Here is a 20,072-nt window from a genome sequence, read left to right on the forward strand (position 1 = left end):
AATTCGGATGCAATTTCTGTGTTTCATCGTCAATAAGAAGGTCCAAGTGATACAGTAAACCTGAACGGAAGCATCGGAATCTAAAACTGAACTCACAGGAGAGGTTCAAATCATAGAAAGTGAGAGTGTCAGTCATCTTATACTTAAGTCGCCATTGTGCCATTTGTATTAAATTCGGATGCAATTTCTGTGTTTCATCGTCAATATGAAGGTCTAAGGGATACAGTTAACCTGAAGTGAAGCATCGGAATCTAAAACTGGACTCACAGGTGAGGTTCAAATCATAGAATGTCAGAGTGTCAGTCCTCTTGTACTTAAGTCGGCATTGTGCCATTTGCATTAAATTCGGATGCAATTTCTGTGTTTCATCGTCAATAAGAAGGTGCAAGGGATACAGTAAACCTGAAGTGAAGCATCGGAATCTAAAACTGGACTCACAGAAAAGGTTCAAATCTTTGAAAGTGAGAGTGTCAGTCCTCTTGTACTTAAGCCAGCATTGTGCATTTGTATTAAATTCAGATGCAATTTCTGTGATTCATCGTCAATAAGAAGGTCCAAGGAATACAGTAAACCTGAAGTGAAGCATCAGAATCTAAAACTGGACTCACAGGAGAGGTACAAATCGTAGGCAGTTAGAGTCTCACTCCTCTTGTACTTAAGTCGGTATTGTGTCATTTGTATTCAATTCGGATGCAATTTCTGTGTTTCATCGTCAATATGAAGGTCCAAGGGATACAGTAAACCTGAAGTGAAGCATCGAAATCTAAAAGTGGACTCACAGGAGAGGTTCAAATCATTGAAAGTTTGAGTGTCAGTCCTCTTGTACTTAAGTCGGCATTGTGCCTTTTAATTTTAATTCCGATGCAATTTCTGTGTTTCATCGTCAATAAGGAGGTGCAAGGTATACGGTAAGCCTGAAGTGAAGCATCGGAATCTAAAACTGGTCTCACAGGAGAGGTTCAAATCATAGAAAGTGAGAGTGACATTCCTCTCTACTTAAGTCGCCATTGTGCCTTTTGTATTAAATTCGGATACAATTTCTGTGTTTCATCGTCAATAAGAAGGTCCAAGGGATACAGCAAGCCTGAAGTGAAGCATCGGAATTTAAAACTGGCCTCACAGGAGTGGTCCAAATCATTGAAAGTGAGAGTGTCAGTCCTCTTGTACTTAAGTCGGTATTGTGCCCTTTGTATTAAATTCGGATGCAATTTCTGTGTTTCATCGTCAATAAGAAGGTCCAAGTGATACAGTAAACCTGAACGGAAGCATCGGAATCTAAAACTGAACTCACAGGAGAGGTTCAAATCATAGAAAGTGAGAGTGTCAGTCATCTTATACTTAAGTCGCCATTGTGCCATTTGTATTAAATTCGGATGCAATTTCTGTGTTTCATCGTCAATATGAAGGTCTAAGGGATACAGTTAACCTGAAGTGAAGCATCGGAATCTAAAACTGGACTCACAGGTGAGGTTCAAATCATAGAATGTCAGAGTGTCAGTCCTCTTGTACTTAAGTCGGCATTGTGCCATTTGCATTAAATTCGGATGCAATTTCTGTGTTTCATCGTCAATAAGAAGGTCCAAGGGATACACTAAACCTGAAGTGAAGCATCGGAATCTAAATCTGGAGTCACAGGAGAGGTTCAAATCATAGAAAGTGAGAGTGTCAGTCCGATTGTACTTAAGTCGGCATTGTGCCATTTGTATTAAATTCGGATGCAATTTCTGTGATTCATCGTCAATAAGAAGGTCCAAGGGATACAGGAAACCTGAAGTGAAGCATCGGAATCTAAAACTGGACTCACAGGAGAGATTCAACTCACAGATAGTTAGAGTGTCACTCCTCTTGAACTTAAGTCGGTATTGTGCCTTTTGTATTAAATTCGGATGCAATTTCTGTGTTTCATCGTCCATAAGAAGGTCCAAGGTATACAGTAAACCTGAAGTGAAGCATCGGAATCTAAAACTGGACTCACAGGAGAGGTTCCAATCATAGAAAGTTAGAGTGTCAGTCCTCCTGTACTTATGTCGGCATTGTGCCTTTTGAATTTAATTCCGATGCAATTTCTGTGTTTAATCGTCAACAAAAAGGAGCAAGGTATACAGTAAACCTGAAGTGAAGCATCGGAATCTAAAACTGGACTCACCGGAGAGGTTCAAATCATAGAAAGTGAGAGTGTCAGTCCTCTTGTTCTCAAGTTGCCTTTGTGCCCTTTGTATTAATTTCGGATGCAATTTCTGTGTTTCATCGTCAATAAGAAGGTCCACGGGATACTGTAAACCTGAAGTTAAGCATCGGAATCTAAAAGTGGACTCACAGGAGAGGTTCAAATCATTTAAAGTTAGAGTGTCTGTCCTCTTGTACTTAAGTCGGCATTGTGCCTTTTAATTTTAATTCCGATGCAATTTCTGTGTTTCATCGTCAATAAGAAGGTCCAAGGGATACAGTAAATCTGAAGTGAAGCATCGGAATCTAAAACTGGACTCACAGGAGAGGTTCAAACCAGAGAAAGTTAGAGTGTCAGTCCTCTAGTACTTAAGTCGGAATTTTTCCTTTTGAAGTCAATTCCGACGCAATTTCTGTGTTTCATCGTCAATAAGAAGGTGCAAGGTATACAGTAAACCTGAGGTGAAGCATCGGAATCTAAAACTGGACTCACAGGAGAGGTTCAAATCGTTGAAAGTGGGAGTGTCAGTCCTCTTGTACTTAAGTTGGCATTGTGCCTTTTGTATTAAATTCGGATGCAATTTCTGTGTTTCATCGTCAATAAGAAGGTCAAAGTATACAGTAAACCTGAAGTGAAGCATCGGAATCTAAAACTGCACTCACAGGAGACGTTCAAATCATAGAAAGTGAGAGTGTCAGTCCGCTTGTACTTAAGTCGGCATTGTGCCATTTGTATTAAATTCGGATGCAATTTCTGTGTTTCATCGTCAAAAAGATGGTCCAAGGGATACAGTAAACCTGAAGTGATACGTCGGAATCTAAAATTGGACTCACAGGAGAGGTTCAAATGATAGAAAGTGAGAGTGTCAATCCTCTTTTACTTAATTCGGCATTGTGCCTTTTGAATTTAGTTCCCATGCAATGTCTGTGTTTCATCGTCAATAAGAAGGTCCAAGGGATACAGTAAACCTGAAGTGAAGCATCGGAATCTAAAACTGGACTCACAGGAGAGGTTCAAATCATAGAAAGTTAAAGTGCCACTCCTCTTTTACTTAAGTCGGCATTGTTCCGTTTGTATTAAATATCGATGCAAAGTTTGTGTTTCATCGTCAATAAGAAGGTGCAAGGTATACAGTAAAACTGAAGTGAAGCATGGGATCGGAAACTGAACTCACAGGAGAGGTTCAAATCATAGAAAGTGAGAGTGTCAGTCCGCTTGTACTTAAGTCGCCTTTGTGCCTTTTGTATTAAATTCGAATGCAAGCTCTGTGTTTTATCGTCAATAAGAAGGTCCATGGGAGACAGTAAACCTCAATTGAAGCATCGGAATCTAAAACTGAACTCACAGGAGAGGTTCAAACATAGAAAGTTTGAGTGTCAGTCCTCTTGTACTTAAGTCGGCATTGAGCTTTTTGAATTTAATTCCGATGAAATTTCTGTGTTTCATCGTCAATAAGAAGGTCCAAGGGATACAGGAAACCTGAAGTGAAACATCAGAATCTAGAACTGGACTCACAGAAAAGGTTCAAATCATTGAAAGTTAGAGTGTCAGTCCTCTTGTACTTAAGTCGGCATTGTGCCTTTTAATTTTAATTCCGATGCAATATCTCTGTTTCATCGTCAATAAGAAGGTGCAATGTATACAGTAAACCTGAAGTGACGCATCGGAATCTAAAACTGGTGTCACAGGAGAGGTTCAAATCATAGAAAGTGAGAGTGTCAGTCCACTTTACTTAAGTCGCCATTGTGCCTTTTGTATTAAATTCGGATGCAATTTCTGTGCTTCATCGTCAATAAGAAGGTCCAAGGGATACAGTAAACCTGAAGTGCAGCATCGGAATCTAAATCTGGAGTCACAGGAGAGGTTCAAATCATAGAAAGTGAGAGTGTCAGTCCGATTGTACTTAAGTCGGCATTGTGCCATTTGTATTAAATTCGGATGCAATTTCTGTGATTCATCGTCAATAAGAAGGTCCAAGGGATACAGGAAACCTGAAGTGAAGCATCGGAATCTAAAACTGGACTCACAGGAGAGATTCAACTCACAGATAGTTAGAGTGTCACTCCTCTTGTACTTAAGTCGGTATTGTGCCTTTTGTATTAAATTCGGATGCAATTTCTGTGTTTCATCGTCCATAAGAAGGTCCAAGGTATACAGTAAACCTGAAGTGAAGCATCGGAATCTAAAACTGGACTCACAGGAGAGGTTCCAATCATAGAAAGTTAGAGTGTCAGTCCTCCTAAACTTATGTCGGCATTGTGCCTTTTGAATTTAATTCCGATGCAATTTCTGTGTTTAATCGTCAACAAAAAGGAGCAAGGTATACAGTAAACCTGAAGTGAAGCATCGGAATCTAAAACTGGACTCACCGGAGAGGTTCAAATCATAGAAAGTGAGAGTGTCAGTCCTCTTGTTCTCAAGTTGCCTTTGTGCCCTTTGTATTAATTTCGGATGCAATTTCTGTGTTTCATCGTCAATAAGAAGGTCCACAGGATACTGTAAACCTGAAGTTAAGCATCGGAATCTAAAAGTGGACTCACAGGAGAGGTTCAAATCATTTAAAGTTAGAGTGTCTGTCCTCTTGTACTTAAGTCGGCATTGTGCCTTTTAATTTTAATTCCGATGCAATTTCTGTGTTTCATCGTCAATAAGAAGGTGCAAGGTATACAGTAAACCTGAAGTGAAGCGCCGGAATCCAAAATTGGACTCACAGGAGAGGTTCAAATCATAGCAAGCGAGAGTGTCAGTCCTCTTTTACTTAAGTCGGCATTGTGCCTTTTCAATTTAGTTCCGATGCAATGTCTGTGTTTCATCGTCAATAAGAAGGTCCAAGGGATACAGTAAACCTGAAGTGAAGCGTCAGAATCTAAAATTGGACTCACAGGAGAGGTTCAAATCATAGAAAGTGAGAGTGTCAGTCTTGTTTTACTTGAGTCGGCATTGTGCCTTTTGAATTTATTTCATATTCAATGTCTGTGTTTCATCGTCAATAAGAAGGTCCAAGGTATACAGTAAACCTGAAGTGAAGCATGGGAATCTAAAACTGGACTCACAGGAGACGTTCAAATCATAGAAAGTGAGAGTGTCAGTCCGCTTGTACTTAAGTCGGCATTGTGCCTTTTGTGTTAAATTCCAATGCAATTTTTGTGTTTCATCGTCTACAAGAAGGTGCAAGATATACAGTAAACCTGAAGTGAAGCATCGGAATATGAAACTGGACTCCCAGGAGAGGTTCAAATCATAGTTAGTGAGAGTGTCAGTCCTCTTGTACTTAAGTCGGCATTGTGCCATTTGTATTAAATTCAGATGCGATTCCTGTGTTTCATCGTCAATAAGAAAATCCAAGGGATACAATAAACATGAAGTGAAACATCGGAATCTAAAACAGGACCCACAGGAGAGGTTCAAATCATAGAAAGTTAGAGTGTCACTCCTCTTGTACTTACGTCGGTATTGTGCCCTTTGTATTAAATTCGGATGCAATTTCTGTGTTTCATCGTGAATAAGAAGGTCCAAGGGATACAGTAAACCTAAACGGAAGCATCGGAATCTAAAACTGAACTCACAGGAGAGGTTCAAATCATAGAAAGTGAGAGTGTCAGTCTTCTTATACTTAAGTCGGCATTGTGCCATTTGTATTAAATTCGGATGCAATTTCTCTGTTTCATCGTCAATATGAAGGTCTAAGGGATACATTTAACCCGAAGTGAAGCTTCGGAATCTAAAACTGGACTCACAGGAGAGGTTCAAATCATAGAATGTCAGAGTGTCAGTCCTCTTGTACTTAAGTCGGCATTGTGCCATTTGTATTAAATTCGGATGCATTTTCTGTGTTTCATCCTCAATAAGAAGGTCCAAGGGATACAGTAAACCTGAAGAGAAGCATCGGAATCTAAAACTGGACTCACAGAAAAGGTTCAAATCATTGAAAGAGAGAGTGTCGGTCCACTTGTACTTAAGCCGGCATTGTGCATTTTGTATTAAATTCGGATGCAATTTCTGTGTTTCATCGTCAATAAGAAGGTCCAAGGGATACAGTAAACCTGAAGTGAAGCATCAGAATCTAAAACTGGACTCACAGGAGAGGTTCAAATCGTAGACAGTTAGAGTGTCACTCCTCTTGTACTTAAGTCGGTATTGTGTCATTTGTATTCAATTCGGATGCAATTTCTGTGTTTCATCGTCATCAAGAAGGTCCAAGGGATACAGTAAACCTGAAGTGAAGCATCGGAGTCTAAAACTGGTCTCACAGGAGAGGTTCAAATCATAGAATGTGAGAGTGTCAGTCCTCTTGTACTTTAGTCGGCATTGTGCCATTTGTATTAAATTCGGATGCAATTTCTGTGTTTCATCGTCAATAAGAAGGTCCAAGGGATACAGTAAACCTGAAGTGAAGCATCGGAATCTAAAACTGGACTCACAGAAAAGGTTCAAATCATTGAAAGTGAGAGTGTCAGTCCTCTTGTACTTAAGCCGGCATTGTGCCTTTTGTATTAAATACGGATGCAATTTCTGTGTTTCATCATTAATATGATGGTCCAAGGGATACAGTAAACCTGAAGTGAAACGTCGGAATCTAAAATTGGACTCACACGGGAGGTTCAAATGATAGAAAGTGAGAGTGTCAGTCCTCTTTTACTTAATTCGGCATTCTGCCTTTTGAATTTATTTGCCATGCAATGTCTGTGTTTCATCGTCAATAAGAAGGTCCAAGGGATACAGTAAACCTGAAGTGAAGCATCGGAATCTAAAACTGGAGTCACAGGAGAGGTTCAAATCATAGAAAGTGAAAGTGTCAGTCCGATTGTACTTAAGTCGGCATTGTGCCTTTTGTATTAAATTCGGATGCAATTTCTGTGTTTCATCGTCAATTAGAAGGTGCAAGTTATACAGTAAACCTGAAGTGAAGCATCGAAATCTAAAACTGGACTCACAGGAGTGGTCCAAATCATTGAAAGTGAGAGTGTCAGTCCTCTTGTACTTAAGTCGGCATTGTGCCCATTGTATTAAATTCGGATGCAATTTCTGTGTTTCATCGTCAATAAGAAGGTCCAAGGGATACAGTAAACCTGAAGTGAAGCATCAGAATCTAAAACTGGACTCAAAGGAGAGGTTCAAATCATAGAGCGTTAGAGTGTCACTCCTCTTGTACTTAAGTCAGTATTGTGCCTTTTGTATTAAATTCGGATTCGATTTCTGTGTTTCATCGTAAATAAGAAGGTCCAAGGGATACAGTAAACCTGAAGTGAAGCATCGGAATTTAAAACTGGACTCACAGGAGAGGTTCAAATCATAGAAAGTTAGAGTGTCAGTCGTCTTGTACTTAAGTCGGCATTGTGCCTTTTATATTAATTCGGATGCAAACTCTGTGGTTCATCGTCAATACGAAGGTCCAAGGGATACAATAAACCTGAAGTGAAGCATCGGAATCTAAAACTGGACTCACAGGAGTGGTTCAAATCATAGAAAGTTAGATTGTCAGTCCTCTTTTACTTATGTGGGCATTGTGCCTTTTGTATTAAATTCCGATGCAATTTTTGTGTTTCTTCGTCAATAAGAAGGTGCAAGATATACAGTAAACCTGAAGTGATGCATCGGAATATAAACTGGACTCCCAGGAGAGGTTCAAATCATAGTTAGTGAGTGTGTCAGTCCTCTTGTACTTAAGTCGGCATTGTGCCATTTGTATTAAATTCGGATGCGATTCCTGTGTTTCATCGTCAATAAGAAAATCCAAGGGATACAATAAACCTGAAGTGAAACATCGGAATCTAAAACTGGACCCTCAGGAGAGGTTCAAAGCATAGAAAGTTAGAGTGTCACTCCTCTTGTACTTAAGTCGGTATTGTGCCCTTTGTATTAAATTCGGATGCAATTTCTGTGTTTCATCGTCAATAAGAAGGTCCAAGGGATACAGTAAACCTGAACGGAAGCATCGGAATCTAAAACTGAACTCACAGGAGAGGTTCAAATCATAGAAAGTGAGAGTGTCAGTCTTCTTATACTTAAGTCGGCATTGTGCCATTTGTATTGAATTCGGATGCAATTTCTGTGTTTCATCGTCAATATGAAGGTCTAAGGGATACAGTTAACCTGAAGTGAAGCATCGGAATCTAAAACTGGACTCGCAGGAGAGGTTCAATTCATAGAATGTCTGAGTGTCAGTCCTCTTGTACTTAAGTCGGCATTGTGCTATTTGTATTAAATTCGGATGCAATTTCTGTGTTTCATCGTCAATAAGAAGGTCCAAGGGATACAGTAAACTTGAAGTGAAGCATCGGAATCTAAAACTGGACTCACAGAAAAGGTTCAACCATTGAAAGTGAGAGTGTCAGTCCTCGTGTACTTAAGTCGGCATTGTGCCTTTTAATTTTAATTCCGATGCAATTTCTGTGTTTCATCGTCAATAAGAAGGTGCAAGGTATATGGTAAGCCTGAAGTGAAGCATCGGAATCTAAAACTGGACTCACAGGAGAGGTTCAAATCATAGAAAGTTAGAGTGTCAGTCCTGATGTACTTAAGTCGGCATTGTGCCTTTTGTATTAAATTCGGATGCAAACTCTGTGTTTCATCGTCAATAAGAAGGTCCAAGGGATACAGTAAACCTGAAGTGAAGCATCGGAATCAAAAACTGGACTCACAGGAGAGTTTCAAACCAGAGAAAATTAGAGTGCCAGTCCTCTTGTAATTAAGTCGGAATTTTTCCTTTTGAAGTTAATTCCGACGCAATTTCTGTGTTTCATCGTCAATAAGAAGGTGCAAGGTATACAGTAAACCTGAGGTGAAGCATCGGAATCTAAAACTGGACTCACAGGAGAGGTTCAAATCGTTGAAAGTGAGAGTGTCAGTCCTCTTGTACTTTAGTTGGCATTGTGCCTTTTGTATTAAATTCGGATGCCATTTCTTTGTTTCATCGTCAATAAGAAGGTCAATGTATACAGTAAACCTGAAGTGAAGCATCGGAATCTAAAACTGGACTCACAGGGGACGTTCAAATCATAGAAAGTGAGAGAGTCAGTCCGCTTGTACTTAAGTCGGCGTTGTGCCATTTGTATTAAATTCGGATGCAATTTCTGTGTTTCATCGTCAAAAAGATGTTCCAAGGGATACAGTAAACCTGAAGTGAAACGTCGGAATCTAAAATTGGACTCACAGGAGAGGTTCAAATGATAGAAAGTGAGAGTGTCAATCCTCTTTTACTTAATTCGGCATTGTGCCTTTTGAATTTAGTTCCCATGCAATGTCCGTGTTTCATCGTCAATAAGAAGGTCCAAGGGATACAGTATACCTGAAGTGAAGCATCGGAATCTAAAACTGGAGTCAAAGGAGAGGTTCAAATCATAGAAAGTTAAAGTGCCAGTCCTCTTTTACTTAAGTCGGCATTGTTCCGTTTGTATTAAATTCCGATGCAATTTTTGTGTTTCATCGTCAATAAGAAGGTGCAAGGTATACGGTAAGCCTGAAGTGAAGCATCGGAATCTAAAACTGGACTCACAGGAGAGGTTCAAATCATAGAAAGTTAGAGTGTCAGTCCTGATGTACTTAAGTCGCCTTTGTGCCTTTTGTATTAGATTCGGATGCAATTTCTGTGTTTCATCGTCAACAAGAAGGTCCAAGGAATAAAGTAAACCTGAAGTGAAGCATCGGAATCTAAAACTGGACTCACAGGAGAGGTTCAAACCATAGAAAGTAGGAGTGTCAGTCCTCTTGTACTTAAGTCGTCATTGTGTCTTTTGTATTAAATTCGAATGCAAGCTCTGTGTTTTATCGTCAATAAGAAGGTCCAAGAGACAGTAAACCTCAATTGAAGCATCGGAATCTAAAACTGAACTCACAGGAGAGGTTCAAACATAGAAAGTTTGAGTGTCAGTTCTCTTGTTCTTAAGTCGGCATTGAGCCTTTAGAATTTAATTCCGATGAAATTTCTGTGTTTCATCGTCAATAAGAAGGTCCAAGGGATACAGGAAACCTGAAGAGAAGCATCGGAATCTAAAACTGGACTCACAGAAGAGGTTCAAATCATTGAAAGTTTGAGTGTCAGTCCTCTTGTACTTAAGCCGGCATTGTGCCTTTTAATTTTAATTCCGATGTAATTTCTCTGGTTCATCGTCAATAAGAAGGTGCAATGTATACAGTAAAACTGAAGTGAAGCATCGGAATCTAAAACTGGAGTCACAGGAGAGGTTCAAATCATAGAAAGTGAGAGTGTCAGTCCGATTGTACTTAAGTCGGTATTGTGCCTTTTGTATTAAATTCGGATGCAATTTCTGTGTTTCATCGTCCATAAGAAGGTCCAAGGTATACAGTAAACCTGAAGTGAAGCGTCGGAATCTAAAACTGGACTCACAGGAGAGCTTCAAATCATAGAAAGTTAGAGCGTCAGTCCTCTTTTACTTGAGTCGGCATTGTGCCACTTGTATTAAATTCGGATGCAATTTCTGTGTTTCATCGTCAATAAGAAGGTCCAAGGGATACAGTAAATCTGTAGTGAAGCATCGGAATCTAAAACTGGACTCAGAGAAGGGGTTCCAATCATAGAAAGTTAGAGTGTCAGTCCTCTTGTACTTATGTCGGCATTGTGCATTTTGAATTTAATTCCGATGCAATTTCTGTGTTTCATCGTCAACAAAAACGTGCAAGGTATACAGTAAACCTGAAGTGAAGCATCGGAATCTAAAACTGGACTCACCGGAGACGTTCAAATCATAGAAAGTGAGAGTATCAGTCCTCTTGTCCTTAAGTCGCCTTTGTGCCCTTTGGAAATGTTTTCGGATGCAATTTCTGTGTTTCATCGTCAACAAGAAGGTCCAAGGGATACAGTAAACCTGAAGTGAAGCATCGGAATCTAAAACTGGACTCACAGGAGAGGTTCAAATAATAGAGAGTTAGAGTGTCACTCCTCTTGTACTTAAGTCGGTATTGTGCCATTTGTATTCAATTCGGATGGAATTTCTGTGTTTCATCGTCAATAAGAAGGTCCACGGGATAGAGTAAACCTGAAGTTAAGCATCGGAATCTAAAAGTGGACTCACAGGTGAGGTTCAAATCATTGAAAGTTAGAGTGTCTGTCCTCTTGTACTTAAGTCGGCATTGTGCCTTTTGAATTTAGTTCCGATGCAATGTCTGTGTTTCATCGTCAATAAGAAGGTCCAAGGGATACAGTAAACCTGAAGTGAAGCGTCGGAATCCAAAATTGGACTCACAGGAGAGGTTCAAATCATAGAAAGTGAGAGTGTCAGTACTCTTTTAGTTAAGTCGGCATTGTGCCTTTTGAATTTATTTCCCATGCAATGTCTGTGTTTCATCGTCAATAAGAAGGTCCAAGGTATACAGTAAACCTGAAGTGAAGCATGGGAATCTGAAACTGAACTCACAGGAGAGGTTCAAATCATAGAAAGTGAGAGTGTCAGTCCTCTTGTACTTAAGTCGCCTTTGTGCCTTTTGTATTAGATTCGGATGCAATTTCTGTGTTTCATCGTCAACCAGAAGGTCCAAGGGATACAGTAAACCTGAAGTGAAGCATCGGAATCTGAAACTGAACTCACAGGAGAGGTTCAAATCATTGAAAGTAAGAGTGTCAGTCCTCTTGTTCTTAAGCCGGCATTGTGCCTTTTAATTTTAATTCCGATGCAATTTCTCCGTTTCATCGTCAATAAGAAGGAGCAATGTATACAGTAAACCTGAAGTGACGCATCGGAATCTAAAACTGGTGTCACAGGATAGGTTCAAATCATAGGAAGTGAGAGTGTCAGTCCACTTTACTTAAGTCGCCATTGTGCCATTTGTATTAAATTCGGATGCAATTTCTGTGTTTCATCGTCAATAAAAAGGTCCAAGAGATACAGTAAACCTGAAGTGAAGCATCGGAATCTAAAACTGGAGTCACAGGAGAGGTTCAAATCATAGAAAGTAAGAGTGTCAGTCCGATTGTACTTAAGTCGGTATTGTGCCTTTTTTTTTAAATTCATATGCAATATCTGTGATTCATCGTCAATAAGAAGATCCAAGGGATACACTAAACCTGAAGTGAAGCATCGGAAACTAAAACTGGACTCACAGGAGAGATTCAAGTCACAGATAGTTAGAGTGTCACTCCTCTTGTACTTAAGTCGGTATTGTGCCTTTTGTATTAAATTCGGATGCAATTTCTGTGTTTCATCGTCAATAAGAAGGTCCAAGGTATACAGTAAACCTGAAGTGAAGCATCGGAATCTAAAACTGGACTCAAAGGAGAGGTTCAAATCATAGAAAGTTAGAGTGTCAGTCCTCATTTACTTCAGTCGGCATTTTGCCTTTTTTATTAAATTCCGATGCAATTTCTGTGTTTCATCGTCAATAAGAAGGTCCAAGGGATACAGTTAACCTGAAGTGAAGCATCGGAAACTAAAACTGTACTCACAGGAGAGGTTCTAATCATAGAAAGTGAGAGTGTCAGTCATCTTGTAATTAAGTCGGCATTAAGCCATTTGTATTAAATTCGGATGCAATTTCTGTGTTTCATCGCCAATAAGATGGTCCAAGGGATACAGTAAACCTGAAGTGAAGCATCGGAATCTAAAACTGGACTCACAGGAGAGGTTCAGATCATAGAGAGTTAGAGTGTCACTCCTCTCGTACTTAATTCGGTATTGTGCCTTTTGTATTAAATTCGGATGCAATTTCTGTGTTTCATCGTCAATAAAAGGGTCCAAGGGATTCAGTAAACCTGTAGTGAAGCATCGGAATCTAAATCTGGACTCACAGGAGAGGTTCCAATCATAGAAAGTTAGAGTGTCAGTCCTCTTGTACTTAAGTCGGCATTGTGCCTTTTGAATTTAATTCCGATGCAATTTCTGTGTTTCATCGTCAATAAGAAGGTGCAAGGTACACAGTAAACCTGAAGTGAAGCATCGGAATCTAAAACTAGACTCACAGGAGAGGTTCAAATCATAGAATGTGAGAGTGTCAGTCCACTTGGACTTAAGTCGCCATTGTGCCTTTTGTATTAAATTCGGATGCAATTATTGTCTTTCATCGTCAACAAGAAGGTCCAAGGGTTACATTAAACCTGAAGTGAAGCATCGGAATCTAAAACTGTACTCGCAGGAGAGGTTCAAATCATAGAAAGTTAGAGTATCAGTCCTCTTTTACTTAAGTCGCCATTGTGCCTTTTGTATTAAATTCGGATGCAATTTCTGTGTTTTATCGTCAATAAGAAGGTCCATGGGATACAGTAAACCTGAAGTGAAGCGTCGGAATCCAAAATTGGACTCACAGGATAGATAGAATGTTAGAGTGTCAGTCCTCTTTTACTTAAGTCGGCATTGTGCATTTTGTATTAAATTCGGAAGCAATTTCTGTGTTTCATCGTCAATAAGAAGGTCCATGGGATACAGTAAACCTGAAGTGAAGCGTCGGAATCCAAAATTGGACTCACAGGAGAGGTTCAAATCATAGAAAGTGAGAGTGTCAGTCCTCTTTTACTTAAGTCGGCATTGTGCCTTTTGAATTTAGTTCCGATGCAATGTCTGTGTTTCATCGTCAATAAGAAGGTCCAAGGGATACAGTAAAGCTGAAATGAAGCATCGAAATCTAAAACTGGACTCACAGGAGAGGTTCAAATCATAGAAAGTGAGAGTGTTAGTCCGCTTGTACTTAAGTCGGTATTTTGCCATTTGTATTAAATTCGGATTCATTGTCTGTGTTTCATCGTCTATAAGAAGGTCCAAGGGATACAGTTAATCTGTAGTGAAACATCGGAATCTAAAACTGGACTCACAGGAGAGATTCAAATCATAGATAGTTAGAGTGTCAGTCCTCTTGTACTTAAGTCGCCATTGTGCCTTTTGTATTAAATTAGGATGCAATTTCTGTGTTTCATCGTCAACAAGAAGGTCCAAGGGATACAGTAAACCTGAAGTGAAGCATCGGAATCTAAAACAGGACTCGCAGGAGAGGTTCAAATCATAGCAAGTTAGAGTGTCAGTCCTCTTTTACTTAAGCCGGCATTGTGCCTTTTGTATTAATTTCGAATGCAAACTCTGTGTTTAATCGTGAATAAGAAGGTCCAAGCGATACAGTAAACCTGAAGTAAAGCATCGAAATCTAAAACGGGACTCACAGGAGAGGTTCAAATCATAGAAAGTTAGAGTGTCACTCCGCTTGTACTTAAGTCGGTATTGTGCCTTTTGTATTAAAATCGGATACAATTTCTGTGTTTCATCGTCAATAAGAAGGTCCAAGGGATACAGTAAACCTTAAGTGAAGCATCGGAATCTAAAACTGGACTCACAGGATAGATAGAATGTTAGAGTGTCAGTCCTCTTTTACTTAAGTCGGCATTGTGCATTTTGTATTAAATTCGGAAGCAATTTCCGTGTTTCATCGTCAATATGAAGGTCCAAGGGATACCGTTAACCTGAAGTGAAGCATCGGAATGTAAAACTGTACTCACAGGAGAGGTTCAAATCATAGAAAGTGAGAGTGTCAGTCATCTTGTAATTAAGTCGGCATTAAGCCATTTGTATTTAATTCGGATGCAATTTCTGTGTTTCATCGTCAATAAGAAGGTGCAAGGTACACAGTAAACCTGAAGTGAAGCATCGGAATCTCAAACTGGACTCACAGGAGAGGTTCAAATCATAGAATGTGAGAGTGTCAGTCCACTTGGACTTAAGTCGCCATTGTGCCTTTTGTATTAAATTCGGATGCAATTATTGTCTTTCATCGTCAACAAGAAGGTCCAAGGGATACAGTAAACCTGAAGTGAAGCATCGGAATCTAAAACTGTACTCGCAGGAGAGGTTCAAATCATAGAAAGTTAGAGTATCAGTCCTCTTTTACTTAAGTCGGCATTGTGCCTTTTGTATTAATTTCGAAAGCAAACTCTGTGTTTCATCGTCAATAAGAAGGTCCAAGGGATACAATAAACCTGAAGTGAAGCATCGGAATCTAAAACTGGACTCACAGGAGAGGTTCAAATCATAGAGAGTTAGAATGTCACTCCTCTCGTACTTAATTCGGTATTGTGCCTTTTGTATTAAATTCGGATGCAATTTCTGTGTTTCATCGTCAATAAAAAGGTCCAAGGGATTCAGTAAACCTGTAGTGAAGCATCGGAATCTAAATCTGGACTCACAGGAGAGGTTCCAATCATAGAAAGTTAGAGTGTCAGTCCTCTTGTACTTAAGTCGGCGTTGTGCCTTTTGAATTTAATTCCGATGCAATTTCTGGGTTTCATCATCAATAAGAAGGTGCAAGGTACACAGTAAACCTGAAGTGAAGCATCGGAATCTAAAACTGGACTCACAGGAGAGGTTCAAATCATAGAATGTGAGAGTGTCAGTCCACTTGGACTTAAGTCGCCATTGTGCCTTTTGTATTAAATTCGGATGCAATTATTGTCTTTCATCGTCAACAAGAAGGTCCAAGGGATACAGTTAACCTGAAGTGAAGCATCGGAATCTAAAACTGTACTCGCAGGAGAGGTTCAAATCATAGAAAGTTAGAGTATCAGTCCTCTTTTACTGAAGTCGGCATTGTGCCTTTTGTATTAATTTCGAATGCAAACTCTGTGTTTCATCGTCAATAAGAAGGTCCAAGGGATACAGTTAACCTGAAGTGAAGCATCGGAACCTAAAACTGTTCTCACAGGAGAGGTTCAAATCAAAGAAAGTGAGAGTGCCAGTCCTCTTTACTTAAGTCACCATTGTGCTTTTTGTATTAAATTCGGATGCAATTTCTGTGTTTTATCGTCAATTAGAAGGTTCAAGGGATACAGTAAACCTGAAGTGAAGCATCGAAATTTAAAACTGCACTCACAGGAGAGGTTCAAATCATTGAAAGTTAGAGTGTCAGTCCTCTTGTACTTAAGTCGGCATTGTGCCTTTTGTATTAAATTCGGATGCAAACTCTGTGTTTCATCGTCAATAAGAAGGTCCAAGGGATACAGTAAACCCGAAGTGAAGCATCGGAATCTAAAACTGGACTCACTGGAGTGGTTCAAATCATAGAAAGTTAGAGTGTCAGTCCTCTTGTACTTAAGTCGGCATTGTGCTTTTTGAATTTAATACCGATGCAATTTCTGTGTTTCATCGTCAATAAGAAGGTCCATGGGATACAGTAAACCTTAAGTGAAGCATCGGTATCTAAAACTGGACTCACAGGATAGATAGAATGTTAGAGTGTGAGTCCTCTTTTACTTAAGTCGGCATTGTGCATTTTGTATTAAATTCGGAAGCAATTTCTGTGTTTCATCGTCAATTAGAAGGTCCATGGGATACAGTAAACCTGAAGTGAAGCGTCGGAATCCAAAATTGGACTCACAGGAGAGGTTCAAATCATAGAAAGTGAGAGTGTCAGTCCTCTTTTACTTAAGTCGGCATTGTGCCTTTTGAATTTAGTTCCGATGCAATGTCTGTGTTTCATCGTCAACAAGAAGGTCCAAGGGATACAGTAAACCTGAAATGAAGCATCGAAATCTAAAACTGGACTCACAGGAGAGGTTCAAATCATATAAAGTGAGAGTGTCAGTCCGCTTGTACTTAAGTCGGTATTGTGCCATTTGTATTAAATTCGGATTCAATGTCTGTGTTTCATCGTCTATAAGAAGGTCCAAGGGATACAGTTAATCTGTAGTGAAGCATCGGAATCTAAAACTGGACTCACAGGAGAGATTCAAATCATAGATAGTTAGAGTGTCAGTCCTCTTGTACTTAAGTCGCCATTGTGCCTTTTGTATTAAATTAGGATGCAATTTCTGTGTTTCATCGTCAACAAGAAGGTCCAAGGGATACAGTAAACCTGAAGTGAAGCATCGGAATCTAAAACTGGACTCGCAGGAGAGGTTCAAATCATAGCAAGTTAGAGTGTCAGTCCTCTTTTACTTAAGTCGGCATTTTGCCTTTTGTATTAATTTCGAATGCAAACTCTGTGTTTAATCGTCAATAAGAAGGTCTAAGCGATACAGTAAACCTGAAGTAAAGCATCGGAATCTAAAACTGGACTCACAGGAGAGGTTCAAATCATAGAAAGTTAGAGTGTCACTCCGCATGTACTTAAGTCGGTATTGTGCATTTTGTATTAAAATCGGATACAATTTCTGTGTTTCATCGTCAATAAGAAGGTCCAAGGGATACAGTAAACCTTAAGTGAAGCATCGGTATCTAAAACTGGACTCACAGGATAGATAGAATGTTAGAGTGTCAGTCCTCTTTTACTTAAGTCGGCATCGTGCATTTTGTATTAAATTCGGAAGCAATATCTGGGTTTCATCGTCAATAAGAAGGTCCAAGGGATACAGTTAACCTGAAGTGAAGCATCGGAATCTGAAACTGTACTCACAGGAGAGGTTCAAATCATAGAAAGTGAGAGTGTCAGTCATCTTGTACTTAAGTCGGCATTAAGCCATTTGTATTTAATTCGGATGCAATTTCTGTGTTTCATCGTCAAGAAGAAGGTCTAAGGGATACAGTAAACCTGAAGTGAAGCATCGGAATCTAAAACTGGACTCACAATAAAGGTTCAAATCATAGAAAGTGAGAGTGACAGTCCTCTTGTGCTTAAATCGTCATTGTGCCATTTGTATTAAATTCGGATGCAATTTCTGTGTTTCATCGCTAATAAGAAGGTCCAAGGGATACAGTAAACCTGAAGTGAAGCATCGGAATCTAAAACTGGACTCACGGGAGAGGTTCAAATCATAGAGACTTAGAGTGTCAGTCCTCTTGTACTTAAGTCGCCATTGTGCCTTTTGTATTAAATTAGGATGCAATTTCTGTGTTTCATCGTCAACAAGAAGGTCCAAGGGATACAGTAAACCTGAAGTGAAGCATCGGAATCTAAAACAGGACTCGCAGGAGAGGTTCAAATCATAGCAAGTTAGAGTGTCAGTCCTCTTTTACTTAAGCCGGCATTGTGCCTTTTGTATTAATTTCGAATGCAAACTCTGTGTTTAATCGTGAATAAGAAGGTCCAAGCGATACAGTAAACCTGAAGTAAAGCATCGAAATCTAAAACGGGACTCACAGGAGAGGTTCAAATCATAGAAAGTTAGAGTGTCACTCCGCTTGTACTTAAGTCGGTATTGTGCCTTTTGTATTAAAATCGGATACAATTTCTGTGTTTCATCGTCAATAAGAAGGTCCAAGGGATACAGTAAACCTTAAGTGAAGCATCGGAATCTAAAACTGGACTCACAGGATAGATAGAATGTTAGAGTGTCAGTCCTCTTTTACTTAAGTCGGCATTGTGCATTTTGTATTAAATTCGGAAGCAATTTCCGTGTTTCATCGTCAATATGAAGGTCCAGGGATACCGTTAACCTGAAGTGAAGCATCGGAATGTAAAACTGTACTCACAGGAGAGGTTCAAATCATAGAAAGTGAGAGTGTCAGTCATCTTGTAATTAAGTCGGCATTAAGCCATTTGTATTTAATTCGGATGCAATTTCTGTGTTTCATCGTCAATAAGAAGGTGCAAGGTACACAGTAAACCTGAAGTGAAGCATCGGAATCTCAAACTGGACTCACAGGAGAGGTTCAAATCATAGAATGTGAGAGTGTCAGTCCACTTGGACTTAAGTCGCCATTGTGCCTTTTGTATTAAATTCGGATGCAATTATTGTCTTTCATCGTCAACAAGAAGGTCCAAGGGATACAGTAAACCTGAAGTGAAGCATCGGAATCTAAAACTGTACTCGCAGGAGAGGTTCAAATCATAGAAAGTTAGAGTATCAGTCCTCTTTTACTTAAGTCGGCATTGTGCCTTTTGTATTAATTTCGAAAGCAAACTCTGTGTTTCATCGTCAATAAGAAGGTCCAAGGGATACAATAAACCTGAAGTGAAGCATCGGAATCTAAAACTGGACTCACAGGAGAGGTTCAAATCATAGAGAGTTAGAATGTCACTCCTCTCGTACTTAATTCGGTATTGTGCCTTTTGTATTAAATTCGGATGCAATTTCTGTGTTTCATCGTCAATAAAAAGGTCCAAGGGATTCAGTAAACCTGTAGTGAAGCATCGGAATCTAAATCTGGACTCACAGGAGAGGTTCCAATCATAGAAAGTTAGAGTGTCAGTCCTCTTGTACTTAAGTCGGCATTGTGCCTTTTGTATTAAATTCGGATGCAAACTCTGTGTTTCATCGTCAATAAGAAGGTCCAAGGGATACAGTAAACCCGAAGTGAAGCATCGGAATCTAAAACTGGACTCACTGGAGTGGTTCAAATCATAGAAAGTTAGAGTGTCAGTCCTCTTGTACTTAAGTCGGCATTGTGCTTTTTGAATTTAATACCGATGCAATTTCTGTGTTTCATCGTCAATAAGAAGGTCCATGGGATACAGTAAACCTTAAGTGAAGCATCGGTATCTAAAACTGGACTCACAGGATAGATAGAATGTTAGAGTGTGAGTCCTCTTTTACTTAAGTCGGCATTGTGCATTTTGTATTAAATTCGGAAGCAATTTCTGTGTTTCATCGTCAATTAGAAGGTCCATGGGATACAGTAAACCTGAAGTGAAGCGTCGGAATCCAAAATTGGACTCACAGGAGAGGTTCAAATCATAGAAAGTGAGAGTGTCAGTCCTCTTTTACTTAAGTCGGCATTGTGCCTTTTGAATTTAGTTCCGATGCAATGTCTGTGTTTCATCGTCAACAAGAAGGTCCAAGGGATACAGTAAACCTGAAATGAAGCATCGAAATCTAAAACTGGACTCACAGGAGAGGTTCAAATCATATAAAGTGAGAGTGTCAGTCCGCTTGTACTTAAGTCGGTATTGTGCCATTTGTATTAAATTCGGATTCAATGTCTGTGTTTCATCGTCTATAAGAAGGTCCAAGGGATACAGTTAATCTGTAGTGAAGCATCGGAATCTAAAACTGGACTCACAGGAGAGATTCAAATCATAGATAGTTAGAGTGTCAGTC

Source organism: Schistocerca serialis, chromosome 11 (genome assembly GCF_023864345.2).
Source record: "Schistocerca serialis cubense isolate TAMUIC-IGC-003099 chromosome 11, iqSchSeri2.2, whole genome shotgun sequence".
NCBI lineage: Eukaryota > Metazoa > Arthropoda > Insecta > Orthoptera > Acrididae > Schistocerca > Schistocerca serialis.